The sequence below is a fragment of the Ictidomys tridecemlineatus genome, chromosome 1 (assembly GCF_052094955.1).
Source record: "Ictidomys tridecemlineatus isolate mIctTri1 chromosome 1, mIctTri1.hap1, whole genome shotgun sequence".
NCBI classification, from domain to species: Eukaryota; Metazoa; Chordata; class Mammalia; order Rodentia; family Sciuridae; genus Ictidomys; species Ictidomys tridecemlineatus.
In genome coordinates, this window is record NC_135477.1 from 122,918,659 (window position 1) to 122,933,243 (window position 14,585).

At 46.8% G+C, this 14,585-nt stretch overlaps 1 protein-coding gene across 5 annotated transcripts in view; it reads right to left on the minus strand.

Moving 5' to 3' along the window:
• The window catches only part of Fgf1 (fibroblast growth factor 1), a 94,423-nt gene that overhangs the window by 61,106 nt on the left and 18,732 nt on the right, over nt 1-14,585 (minus strand). The gene's annotated exons all lie outside the window — the stretch shown is intronic.

Here is a 14,585-nt window from a genome sequence, read left to right on the forward strand (position 1 = left end):
GGGGGTGCTAAGAGGGTAAGACAGAGGCGAGAAGACTACGATGACGACACAGGTTGGAAACCCAGAGGCCCACCTGGCCCTGCTCAGCCTACAGAGGTGGTGGAGGCCCGGGGGTCACAAGGAGAGCCAGGGAACTTGTCCAGTGGACTTCTCTCCCCACACACAGCCTCTTCGCGGCGCCTCTCTCTTGCCCTTTATTTCCATGTGAACATGCAGGGATTCTAGAAGGCCTTTCACGAGAAGGAGGCGTGAACAGGGCTGGGAAGCGGTTAAGGCATGAACCAGCTCCTGAGGAAAGCAGGGCGCGGTTGACAGTGAAGATGCTCGGAGAGAAGGGAGGAGGCAAGGAAGATGGGGGAGGAATAAATTCAAGGTCAGACAAGAGGCCACAAAATCTGGCACAGATCACAAGTGGAGTTTGGGGAAAGCGCGAGATGGGTGGGAGACAGACCGTGGACACAGGAGGCTGATGAAGCAGGGGAGGACTGGACAGAGCTCTTGGGTGTCCTGCAGGGCTCGCCTGACTTCACTGTAGATGGCTTGCAGCCCAAAGTCCAGCAGGAGCCCAAGAGGAGCCTGTGCCGGTCAGTGAGGCAAGTGCTCCTTCTCCCTGCAGCATGGTGTCCTCCATGTGTTTTTTGTTTGCCATCAGAAGGAACAAATGGCAAAAGACAGCCCATCTTGTTCAGAGGCAGGGTGGCCTCCTCGTCAAGGATCAGGAGTTTGGGCTTTGGAAGTTGCTGAAGACAGATACAGGCTCTGGGGCTCCAAAGCTCTGTGATCTCCCATGGGCACCGAGTCCTGTGTCCTGCCTTGCAGAAGCCGGGGCAATGGGAAGGGCCACTGTGATGAAATGACACATGGAGGAAGAGCCCCTAGCCCAGTGTGGCCACTGCAATATTCCATCAAACTTGGACGCACATATAGCTGGTATTTTAACATCTCTAAAATCTAGCCCAGTTTTCTCTTAGTGCTACCCAAAATGATGGCATGTCTTACAATAGAGAGTTCTTTAGACAAAATATGGAAGTGGTTAGGTAGTCAGTGGTAGTTGGGGTGTGCTCTGGTCATTCTACCTGTATTTGAATCTTGGCTTATTGACTTCTGAAGGTTTCCTTCTTTCTCCAGGCTGGGCAGAAGGTGGGGCCCTGGAGGAACCCAGCTGAGGACAAGTCTCTACTTCACTGCTTCTTTTCTGTGAGAACTGGGCTAGAGACTGTCACTTCTCTGAACCTCAGTTTCCTCTTCTTTACAACAAGGGATAACAATATCATCTGAACCCATCGTCGGGTTATTGTGAGGATAAAACGAGATAAGGTTATATAAAGTGCTCAGTGCACCGCTGCACTGTTAAGTAATGAGGCAGAGGACACAAATTATTAAATAATCCTACATATTATAAAAGTTATTATAAGAACCTGGCGGTCCCACCACAAAGCACCCATCTCAGGCTCTCAACAGGAAGGAGACTCGAAACCCCAATCAGTCTCATGGTCTGCCCTGGTAGCCAGGACACAGACACCCATTGCACCCCTCAGCCCTCTGCCCACCTGCCCACCTGCCTGCCCTCCTCTTTTGTGAGCCAGGCTTCCCACATGCCAGTGCCCCCCGTCCTTAGGACTTTGAACCATTCTTGGCACGTTACTTGGGGGACTGCTTTACCTCACTGTTAGTAAAGCTATGTGTTTATAACAATGGTAACTCTCACTCCCAGAGCCTCCAGAACCCTCAGATGCCCACAGGTTTCCCACTCTCAGTCCTCCAGGGGCTGGGGAGCACGGCACACTCAATGTGCCCTTTGTGCCTGGCCTGCTTCACTGTGCCAGGAAGCTCAGGAATCCAGACTTGTACCTGCAACTTAGATGACCCTGTGGAGTTCTGCTGTCATTTGAGCTACTCTGTTTATGACATCTGATAAAAATCTCAGACTTTGTTGAATTAAATTTAGCTGGAGATTCAACCTAGAGTCCTGATAGCATGAGATTGATCTGTAGCAGCATCATAGGCCTGTGGATGATCCTGCAGGAGCAGAAGAATAAAAATAAGACTAATGGTCTAAAGAACAAGTCAAATAAGTCCCAGCTCCTCAAAATTTGTTTCTTCTCCTTTAAAAATAGTTATGTCCATAGTGCAATGCAGTGACCAGGGTGGGGTGTAAGATGTCTTGAGATCCAGCAGCAGCAAGGCATTGTTGAATCAGAGAGTAGCAAGCACAGTGTGTTAGACGAGACTCCGAACATTAATCCCTCATGGGTCTGTGCCTCCGCCTGTCTGTATATCTTCTAACATGTCCCCCCAAATGCAGCATGTGAGCCAGGATATGGAGGACAAAGTGGCACGTAAAGATGTCTGTGCTGTAGACGAGCCAAGCCAAACTCGAGGCAAGTCAAGAAATAAAGGAAGGAAAGGCCACTGTCTTAGTCCATATTGTGTTGCTATAACTGAGCACCTCTAATTGGTAGTTTAAAAAGAATAAAGGTTTATTCAGCTCATGGTTCTACAGGTTGGGAGATCCAAGGTCAGGGGCCACATCTAGTGAACACCTTCTGGTGGGACTTTCTGCAGAGTCTGGAGGCACTGCAGGGCACCACAAGGCAAGAGAGGAGAGGTGTGTGCCAGAGACGGAGCCAGAGTAGCATTTGTAAATGATCCACTCTGGAAATAACATGTTAATCCATTATTCCATGACAATCCACGGGGCCCTCATGACTCAGTGACCTCCTAAGTGTCCCATCTGGTCCCACCTCTGAAGACCTTAAAATGAGGATTAAATTTCAACATGAGATTTTGGGGGGACACTCAAACCATAGCAGCCACCAACCTCTTAGTCCCTCCTGGTTGATGGGGAAAGGAAAAGAGAAGAAAGGAGAAGATGGTCCTCCTTCTACCAACGTCCTGCATGTCAGATGTCACGGGCTCTGGGGAGCACTGAGGTCCTCCAGGCTTTCTGGGGCTATGTCCCACTCATCCACAGGCTCTCCTGTTCATGCCCCAGAGAGGAGAGGAGGAAGCATCCCGGCCTGTTGGTTCCTGTGCACAGGTCTCTCAGCAACCAACCCTTTCCCTTTCCTGACCTTCCCATCCCAACCGAACCCTCTGGCCCTGCTCCTGCTGACTGGCGAGGCCACAGGGTTCCTGTGCTTATTGAGAACCCCCCACCCAGCTTCCCCGCCTGCCCCTGCTCACAAAGGCAGGCCTCTCTGAGAAGAACAGGGCCAGCATGGACGCCTGGAGAACACAACCCTTCTGCCCTAAGGAAGCAGACAGGTCCAGTCTAACGGAGGGAGGGAGAGGATGTCCCTTGTTAAATATCCCTCTCAGCTTGGGCAGAGGCAGCCATGGCTGTGTGAAGGGCAAGTCTTTTGCTTTGGGCACCTGCATCCACCAGGGCCATGTGATGGGGTATGTCACCACCCAAATCAGATCAGGTTCCATCAATTTGGACTCAACAAACGGCCATCTGATCCTTTGTCACAAAACCCGTTGAACATGTTTAGTTTTCCTTTGGAAACTGTCACCTCCATTTCCTAGTTGATGTGTAAAGGAAGGTGTGACCTCTGAAGAGTCTGTTTTAGTCATGTCTCAGTGAGCATGACTTTTACATGACCTCCGAGAGACTGTCCTAGGCTTCCCTGTCCCTCTTCCCTTCATGAAGCCAACCCGTCAAGGACACTATGAACAAAGAAACTGACCCCACAATAGGAATGAAGGGCAAGTCATGGCTAAGGTCGTGGGCTTTAAAGTGAGGCTTCCACATTAAAATTCAGAGAGTCAGTTCACCTTTCTAAGCCTCGGCTACTTCTATAAAAGCAGGCTAGTGACAGCACCTACCCTGCATGGTTGTTATGCAGATAATACAAATGAAGCACTCTGCTGCCTGACAGATAAATGAAAAGTTCATTCTAATGCATCTCATAATTTGAGCTATTATTTTTGTTGTTATGATGATTCAAGAGGAATAAGATAAGCTCTCTGTCCTTGACAGAGGGTGAGAGGCTAAATCATAAACACCATATAGACCTTGCTAAGTGCTCAGGAGACTAAGGAGAGAAAAAGGAGCACAGGGATTCTGTAGAAGATGGGACATCTCAGCTAACGGCACAGAATCAAGGAACTGCTTGAACAAAGTTCAGTTCAAAGCCCAGTGAGTAGCTGATGCCACTGAGCAGGAGCGGGGGTTGTGGAAGGTGCAGGGTTAGTGCAAGCTAGTGTGGAATCAACCCATGGAGGACCCCAAAGGATGCCATTCCAAAGAGTTCAGACTTACCTGCAAGCAAATAAAAGTGGAACCAGAGGAGCATTTTTTGAGATGGGAATTTGGTAAAATGCTTCTGGAAACATTTTATAGGGAAATTTTGGTTACTGGTGGGGGTGGGCAGAGCAGAGGCCAAGGAGCACAGAATTTCCGTCTCTGAAAAGTGAATCTGTCTTCAAGTCCTTACTTAGTGTCTATCTTCTTTACAAGGCTGTGAGTTAGGACAGGGCCAAGTGCTTCCTCGCCCTCGTTCCCCAGTACAGCCCCTGATGCTCAACAGTGGTTGAACTAACATAGAGAAAAGAGCCAAAACTTGAACCCCAAGAGTTGAGGGAGAGAATGGCTCTATAGTCACCTGAAGAGGAGGATGGAGAGGATTTGGCAAAGGGATAGTCGGACATGCTTGGGTGGGGTGGGCTGGAGGAGTGAATGGAGATCTGTTGGCTGAGCGAAGGGAGAAGCCCCTTCAGTAGACCAAACACACCAGGCTGTGGGGCGTGTGGCAAGTGGAGTAAGAGCCAGCATCTGCGGACGGCTGCCTGGAAGGCAGTGAATGGGGGTCTGGAGAGAAGCCACATGTGTGGCAGATGCAGGAAAGCCAGAGCAGAGAAGAAAGAGGAGTTTTTTAGGGAGAACAGCCTGGATAGAGGTGGACAGAGGTGGCCACCCCGGAGTCACTCAGTTAGGTAGTAGTGATGGACAGTGGAAAATAAACCCATAACTTAGCAGGGTCACCGAGTTTCTAGCAGGGTCACCGAGTTCCTTTGATTGCCTTTACAGAATCATCAATAGAATAACAGGTGTACTAACCCTGTGAATAAACACGTGGAAACAAAAGGAACCAATTAGGAAACACATCAAGAAGAAAAGATCATTGGCTAGCTCCTGATTACTGTCAAGTTAGGATTTATGGTCATAGGTTTCTCAACATATTTCAGAAGGGAAATATCATTAGGAGCACAGGTACACCAAGATGAAGTTTTCCTGGTTATTGATCCCAGCACCTACTTTAACACAGAATTGACTTGTGGATGAAGACACCCCCTGAATGGGGTGGTGGCCATGAAAGTTCCAGAGAAAACCAATTAGAGTCAAAAACTTTCTGCCTGTCATGAAGGAGGAGCTAGACAACTGATTGGTGAGGATGGCAGAAGGCAGACCCCAGGTCTCCTGGTAAATATCAAGCAGTAATAAATCTGGAAGTAGCCTTGTTTCCTTTGCCATTCTGTAGTTGGAGACGACTCCCTCTCCCTCTGGACTGTTCTTTCTTTGCTTGAGCCTTACTTTCATGTCTAATAAAATTCTCTTGCTTGACTTTTTGTGTCTGACTCCTGGATTAAAATTCAGAAAGTCAGTTCACCTTTCTGAGCCTTTATAAAATAAGACAGGTTTTCTTTCGTTAGGACACAAGAACTGAGGTTTGGACCTTGGATTCCCCATTTGCCTGTGACAACCCCACATTCCCAGATACTCCCAGCGCAGCCCGTTATCTCAGAGAAGCCACAGAAGCCTGTCAAGTAGAGGCAGAGCCAGAAGAGGAGTCATAGAGCACCGGATACCAGCATCCGAGGGGGTACTGGGGCTGGGCCACAGTGTTCAAAACTGCAAAGAGGTTAAACATAGAGAATGAAGCCTCAGATTGGTTTCCTATCTCCTAGAGGTGCTATTCCAGTGTGTTTTGTACACTGTCACTGAGGTCTTTATTGGTTCAGAGACCTTCCCTTGCTTCCCACTTCCCACATTTTAAGACCCCAGATCCTTGCCTAAACATTTAAGTGGACCCAAACCCAGTCTGAAAGGCCTCACTTCCCACTGTATCCATCTACCTCCCAGCTCTCTGGGCTCCTCCCTACCACACACCAAGAACTTCCACACCTTCATGTGTTGGCTCTTGCTGTTCCCCCACCTGAGAGGCCCTTCTCCATTTTCTGCTAATTAAAACCCTTCTCATCCTTCAAGTCTCTGTTGAAAGCAAAAACTCCCTTGCAAAGCTTTCCCTGGTCTTGCCAGTACGAGGCCTCCCTCCTTCCCGGAAGCACCCACAGTGTGGTGCTTGCCTAGCAATTACCTCATCCCCCATCCAATCAAGTTGGCTCCTCTCTTCCTCTGCATACTACAATATGAGAGCAGAGAACACATCTATCCCTGACTCTCCCACAGCATAGTTCTCACGCACAGAAGGCACCTGACTAGCGCCAACAGGGCATGTGCCCAATGCTAGGTTGCCTACAAATATGTTAACTGTGATCACTGGGACCTCTTTGGTATTGAGAACACACCATACCATAACACACACACACACCACACACACACACACACACACACACACACACCACACACACACACACACACGAGAGAGAGAGAGAGAGAGAGAGAGAGAGAGAGAGAGAGAGAGAGAGAGAGAGAGACTTCTGAACATTTCTCATGTTTAGAGAGAAGTGGAAAAACTTGGCCTGGCCATCTGAAATGCTTTATCACATGTGCTGCTGCCTAGGATGGTGGTTTAGAGAAATCCTACACAGTTCCATCAGGATCACAATCATATTCCAAGAGTCATGAATTAGGAGGGAAAAGTTTCTCAACACTCAGTTTCTAAACTCAAAAAGCATCTGTTCATTTAATCATTTATCATCTTCTGATCCTCCCAAGAGGCTCTGGCAGTATTTGTGTCAACCCTCAACAATCTTTTGCTCATAAGGAAACATATAGTCAAGATATACACCCAACATAGTCCAAGGAGCACCTACTATGTGTCTCTAGTGTGCCTGCATTAACAAATGATGTACAGCATATGAATTGGATCAGTTCTTTCTGTGGTCTGCTTTTTAGAGGTTAGACATTTTCTGAATTGTTTTATAAAACGGAGAGCAATTTAGGGTTGATCTAGAGAGTCCTTTTTGAGTTGTTGCTTTGCTGCTTTGTTTTTACTTGAGGATAGACAGTTATAAAATGCAGCTGGCCCAATGAAAAGAAAGGCTACATTCCTTTTGCAGCTGTGAACAACAGAATTATTTCAATCTATCTCTAATCCGATCAACAGATCAACATGGTTCTTGGTAGGGAAGAAAAAAGAGAGTTAATTGTCTTTAATGTTTTAGACTTTGACATGTACCCCATCCCCTACCCCCATCCTCCCCCAAAAAAATGAAGGAAAAAGAATAATAGAGTCAGAGAGTATTTTGAGTGATTTAACAATTCATTTTCCTGGGCTCTTGCAGAGTAGGATGGGAAGAAGTTTTCCAAAGTGTTAAACTGGTGAGAAAATGCTTCCTCCATCTTCACAATAAACATTTTCTGAGCCTCTGTCCCCTGCTGGGCACAGTGCTCAGGAGAACCTTGCCCATTTTACCTCATTGCATCCTCTGAGGTATACATGTATACATGGGGACACTGAGGCTCAGGAAAATGAACATGCCTGTGGGCACACGCTGATGAGGGCTGGGATTGGCTTTTAGACCTGGTTGTCTAACTTCAGGACCCACATTTTAGTCACAACTGGGATTTTTCCTGAATTATTCCTATTGTGGTGAAATTACAACAAAGTCATACTTGAGGGGTGAGTAATGACCAGCACTGAGAAAATGGGGAGAGTTTTAAATGACATCTCAACTTGAAGTGATTCTGAAGGTCAGAAGCAAGAAACATGCCAGTTGGTCTACCCCAAAGGGCCCTAAAAAGAAGCATCTTCTCCCTTTTGTATTTGAATGTGTAAAGTGATCCCCCCCCACCACCCTTTTTAATAGCACTGTAACTGCTATGATCTGATAGCCTAGAAAATTCATATGTTGAAACTCTAACCCCCAAGAGGATGGTATTAACGGGTGGGGGGCTTTGAGGAGAGATTAGGTCACTTGAATGGGGTTAGTAACCTTACAAAAGAGGCCTCAGAGAGATTCCTCCCCACTTCCGCTATGTAGGGTCACAAAGAAAAAATGGCTTCCAGGAAACGCCCACACCATACGCTGAGTCTACTGGGTTCTCCATCAGGACTTCCCAACCCAGAACCTTGAGAAGTACATTTGTTAGAGGGAGGGAGGGAGGATGGGAAAGGGGAAGAAATATGGAATGAATTCAATAAAATCATGTGATATGTTTTTTTATATAAATGTACCAAAGGGAATTTCAGCTTTATATATATTCCCAATCAAAAATAAATAAATAAACAAAAGGAAGATCAATAGAGTAGAGGAAGGAGGAGAGGAGGAAATGGGGGATGGGGACTGTAATCAAATTCCTTGCATGTATAATTTTGTCAAAATGAGCCCAACTACTACGCATGAGTATAATGCTCTAATGAAAAAATATATATTTGTTATTTAACACTGTAAGTTTATAGTATTTTGTTATAGCAGCCCAAACATACTAAGATGGTTGCTATGCATAAGTGATTTGTAGAAGGATGTTTAATATGATGTTATGAATAATTATGACCACAAATTGAATATCTAATAATATGGACTCATTAAATAAATTTTAGAGAAATGCACTGCTACCATTAAAAATTCTATTTTAAAAGAATATTAAATGAGGGTAGGAAGGATAGTGGAATTAATCGGATATTGTTACCCTATGTGAATATAGTGTGATTCTATATTCTGTACACCCAGGTTGTACTCCATTTATGTATGATGTATCAAAGTGCATTCTACTGTCAGGTATAACTAATTAGAATGAATAAAAAACAAGCAAAAAAAAAACCAACAAAGAATACCAAATAGAATGGGAAATAATTATCATACATTGTTAAGTGAAAAAAGTATGTTGAAGTACAATATGGTGTACAATATTTTAGAATATACACACATATATACATACAAATCACTAGGAAGATATGTAGGTAGGTAGATGGATAATGAGAGACAGGCAGACACAGACAGAAATAAAAGGAAAAACCTGGAAATGTCTGAATCATTATTCTCAATATTTTAATAGTGATTATCTCTGGATGATGGATAAATTTTTCCTTTCTTAAAATTTACTTTCCACTTACTTTAACTACCCCAAAATAATTTTAAATAACTTGTACTCATTAGCTCAGAGGTTTCATTAAACAAGAGGATCCCTAGCGTCCACTCTGTACCAGGCACTGTGTATTCAAAACAATAATAAAAGGAAAAAAGACAACAAAGTTGCTCATATCCCTGCTCCGCCAGCATTTGGACGCCCTCCTCCAGATCTCTTTCCACAGTAGTGACCAAACCAGGCAGTGTAGAGCCTGTTTTGTAGTTTGGAGTCCATCAGCTTCCAGACCCTGATTCTACCACTTCTACCAAGTGACATCTCCCTGCCTCCCTTCCATCAATCAGCTCCATCATCCTTGAAATGATTAAGAGTGGTACCTATGTCCTTGATCTTCTTGAAGATGAAATGAGTTAATATAAGCAGAGGCCTGCAAAGCACAACAAATAACAACTACTATTATTTTCTTCCAATTTTTTATGTTGTATTTCTCTTTTATATTCCATTTGCTTCCTTCTGAAGATAATAACACAGTGTGTTTTCCCTGGAGAGCAGGGATCACTGCTCATGGCATTTGGGCATCCATATCACCCCTGAGTTGTAGACAGTGAGATCAATCCATCAAAGCAATGATTGCTCAAAAATAATTGGTTTGGCCCATTTGGTCTCAAATCTGAGCCAAAGATGTCAAGGACAGAAAGAGAGCTACCATGGTGTAAAGAGAGAAGAGTAGTTACCCACCTTTCAGGACAATCAGAGGGGTGGGTGTTGGACAAAGAGCTTCTTCACTGTGTTTGGAATCTACTAAACACGGCCCGTTATCGGCAATAGGCTGTGTAACCCCGACAGCTCATCCTGGCCAGCCCTGCAACAGGGGGCCTGGGGGTCTCAGGCTGGGTGACGACTGTGGAACAGAGTTCTCTGAGCTCTCTGGAAGGAGCTAATTCCCAGAGAGCCAGCCTGCATGCAGTGGCCCTGCCCAGGCTGCCATCACTTCTTTCCTGCCTGCCTTGGTAGCCACCTAACTCACATCCCTGCCTCCCCTCCACCCGCCTCCAAGTCAGTTCTCCTTTCAGGAACCTAGTGAGGATCTTAAAATGTCCACCACCACCTGTCCCCACCTCGCCCTGTGGCTTTCCACTGCGCTCAGAACGAAGCCCCAAACTCTTCTCGAGACTTCAGGGTCCAGCACCACCTGGCCGCTGAGCCCTCCCCAGCTTATCTTCACCACTGTCCCTTTGGCCCCTGGGCTTCCAGTTCCGGCACTCCGTTGCATTCTAGAACATGCCATGCTCTTGCCCATGTCAGGGCCTTATCACACGTTCTTTCCACCCTGCTCCCCACATGCTTGGTGCCCCTCATTCTTCTGGTCTTTGCTTTTATGGCACCTTCTCAGAGAGGCTTCCCCTCTCCACCTCCTGGCTAGAGCCTCTGCTGTACCAGGCCTCGCTTGGTCTCTTCATCCAGTTGACCTTTTTGACTTCCACAATTTCTATTTCCATTTATTTCTGGGTTGCCCTGCTCCATTTAGGTAAGGATGCTCTGTGTCCTAACCCTGCCCCGTCAGAAGGTGACCTCCTCAAAAGCAGGGACCAAATCTGTCCTTTGATTCTTGTATCCCCAGTGCAGGACTCTCATGGAGTTGCTCAATAAATGTGAAAGTAAAAGAGGTAGAGGGAGAGAGGGAGGAAGCCCCCCCCCCAAAATGGGGCCAGCATTCCAAGTGGCCCTGTTTCCTGTGGACGTAGGCAGTCTGTCCTGCTCAGCCCTAGCATTATGGTGCAAGTTAAAAATAAAAACCCCAGATGGAATGAGAAGCCTTTAAAGAGGATCGGGGAGAGATAATGAGAAACATGAGCTGACCAACACAGGTCCAGCAGGATGTGGGGCCGGCCAGGAAGAAAAGGATCTTGACTCCAGGAAAATACTGACTTTGGGATGCCGTATCGTCTGATGAATGTACAGCTCCCAGTTAGTCATCAGAAGTCTCTCTCTTGAGCTGCCATGCATGAGAAGACGTTAAAGTAGCCAACTCAGGTCATACCTCCATCCTTGAGCAAGATGCGGTTAGAGTTTTTCAGAGACAACTCCTAGAACGGGGGGCCTCCCCAGCCCCCACTGGACTCTGTGCAGGGAGAAGAGGGAGAGGCCTGGAGGTAACCCAGAGGCGGGGAGGCCTTTCTTGACTCATCCTCCAGCTGACCTCCCCCAGGGCCCATCCAGCGTGGGATCCGAACCTCCCACCATAGTAGGGTTCCAGCCAGCTACCCCAAGGTGAAGCCACCCTCCAAAGGCTTGGCTCAGTCCTGGGGGCAGCTCGAGGCAGGGAGGGAAGGGTCAATGGGTCTCCAGAAACAACTCGACGTTGCCTTGGAAACACTTCTCCCCCTTGCACAGCAAGCATCTGGATCCACCCTGAACCAGCTGCGTATTAAACCCTTCAAGCCCTGGTGGGAGGTGGGGAAGCATTAGGAAGGGTCAGAGTGGGAGAGGCAGGGTCCGCTTCCTTTAGAGGAGAATATCAATCTTTAGGCCTTGGGGAGGTGTCTCACATCCCAGAAGAGCAGTAGGTTACAAATTCATATCCCAGGCTTGGCTCGCTGGAGCAAAAAGATGGGCTAAGCGGGGTGTGGGGGCTGCCAGCACCCCCTCCTCCAGACCGCAACCTGGACCCCATCCCAGAATCCGTCTGTCTGTGCTGCTTCCACAAGCCAAGTGATGTGCTCATGGTCACCTGGTGCGAGGGAATATTCACAACCCTCTACAACATTGATCGCCACTGGGTTTTCCCCTTCGCAGATCTGAGACAGTCAGGGGGCCCACAAAGGGCGAGAAGGGAATTAGCAAGAGAGACAGCCATGCCGTGGGCTTTACACATCACCCCTAACTCAACCTCCAGGACCATCCCCAGAGGAGCTCTGTGGAGAAGGAATCTGAAACTGAAAGAGGACCAGTTCCCTAGCCCAGGTCACTTGGCCAGGGAGGTCAGCGCATCAGGCGCAGCTGGACGCAGAGTGGCTGTGTAATTGGCCACGTGTAACAGGCCATCTTTCCAATCCCTGTGGTCAGCTTTCAGATGATTTCCACTCAAAGTCCAGCATCAGGGGCTTCTGAGCCAAATTTTCAAGCAGTCCATGTACTGAGGGTAGGAATCCCAAAGTCTTCATGTGTGCTGAGCAAAAGGGGTAAAAGCTGACTCCTCTTTAATGGTTTGTTGGAAGCATCTCCGGTTTGAAACTGCCAGAAAAGCAGCCTGCCACGTGTGGGGGACTTCAACCTTTTAAGGGACTGTTGCTCTCTTGGTGGCTTCTAGGTTCCCATCATAAGGGTTTTAAGTGCTGAAAATCACAGGATGATAATCCTCCCCTGAGACAAAATAAAGGCTCCTGGGGAACAGTAGGGTAATAGGTGACCTTCACACCCTCTACCAGGACCATACATTTATAAGAAGACTTCCAAAAACCTTAGCCAGATGGTAAAGTTTGTCAATAACAATAACAATTCAAATTTTACTGAGCAAATACTAAACACTCTGCATTGTGTACTAAAACATTTGGGCGCTTAATGTGTTAATTCTCTACATTCTTTTTTTTAAAAAATATGTTTTTAGTTGTAGATGGACATAATATCTTTACTTACTTATTTATTTTTTTGTGGTGCTGAGGATCAAACCCAGGGCCTCACACCTACTAGGCAAGCACTCTACCACTGAGCTACAGCCCCAGCCCAATTCTCTATATTCTTATATCAACTCTATGATATAGGAACAGCTAACATTGACATAGCACTGAAAGGTACTCTGGACTTTACCTGAGTTAATTCACATATTCCTATCAACAAGTGCTAGGATATAGGTACTATTATTATGTCTATTTTATAGAAACAGAGAAGCTGGGTAACTTTTCCACGGTCACACTGTTCTTCAATGTCAGATCCAGAATTTGAACCCAAACAAGTCCTACCCAAGAGTTCCTACTCTTGACCACCATACTATGCTACCAAAACTCCACCGGCTGTTTCTGAAATAATGGAAAGGCAAGGAGAGAGATGGGTCAGAAGTGAAACTGTCAGAAGAATTCTTGTTCTCTCAAGCCAGCAACTTAGGGTCTGCCCAGCCAGCCCTCAGCAAAGATCCCGGGACCAGCCTGGGAGAATGGCCATGAGTTTTGTGTGACCAACTGCATGAAAGTGTCACCCTTGGGAAGAAAACTTCCTTTGAAAGATGCCATTCTGAAGCTGACCTGCATCTCTGTCATTTAGAAATGTCCCCATTATTACTTCAAACACTGAAAAAAGATCACACTTAAGGAAGACTATTTGGCTTCTATAACACCACCTGTCACTAAGGTGATGCAGCCAACTCCAAGACGCCTGGGCCACCCACCTGCACTCCTGAGCAGGGGATGCGCCCTCCTCTGGGTCCTGGGCTTGCTGTGTGACCGCAGGTCACATTTCTGTAGCCCTCCCTCTCTGCACAGCGGTGTCAGAAGCTGACATAGATTCAAAGGAAGGACAGAAAGAGGTGCACTTGCTAGACGTCCTTTCTACCCTAAAGGTCCTGGGCAGGACTTGGCAGACCCTGGTTAACCAGGGGGAGGCAGAGGCGAGCTGGTCCCTCCCGCTGCCTCCAGGGCACAAAGGCCAGGATGTGCTGGATCAATGCCTCCCTTCTGGGGGCCTGGCATCCCTTGCTTGCCTCTGATGCACATCAGCCAAAGAAGTTATTCATTTCTGAATGTGAATAATACCACGAGGGTAGATTATTTCCAGAGATAGCACCAAGTCAGCTAAGCCAGGGCAGGAACACAGAGCATGAGGCTTGGAGAACTGTGAGGGGCCCCTGGTGCAAACTTCCTGACTTCACTCTCAGAAGGGCCAGGGTCCTCAGAAGGACCAACAGAGGCCAGGAGGTCCCATTGCTGCCCCGGGTCTTGGCTTTCTCATCCCAAGATATAACGATTCTCTCATTCACTGGACTGATATTTACTGAGCCTCTACTGTGTGGCTTGGCTCATAGTAATATCTATAGCAAGGAACAAGACAGGCAAGGTCTAGTTCCAGTCCTTCTGAGGCTTACATAAGGGAGAAAAGGCAAGAGCAACTCTTCAAAAAAACTGGTGAGAACAATTTCCTGAAAAGAACTTCAGTAGCTCAGGAAATAAAAGCAAGAATTGACAGATGGGGTTAGATTACATTAAAAGGCTTCCGCACAGCAAAGAAAACAATCAATAGAGGGAAGAGACAGACAGACTACAGAATGGAGAAAGACTTCACCAGTATTCATCTGACGGAGAATTGATATCCAGAATATAAAAAGAACGTGGAAAAAACTCAACAACAAAAGAAACCAATCCAATCAAAAATAGGTGAA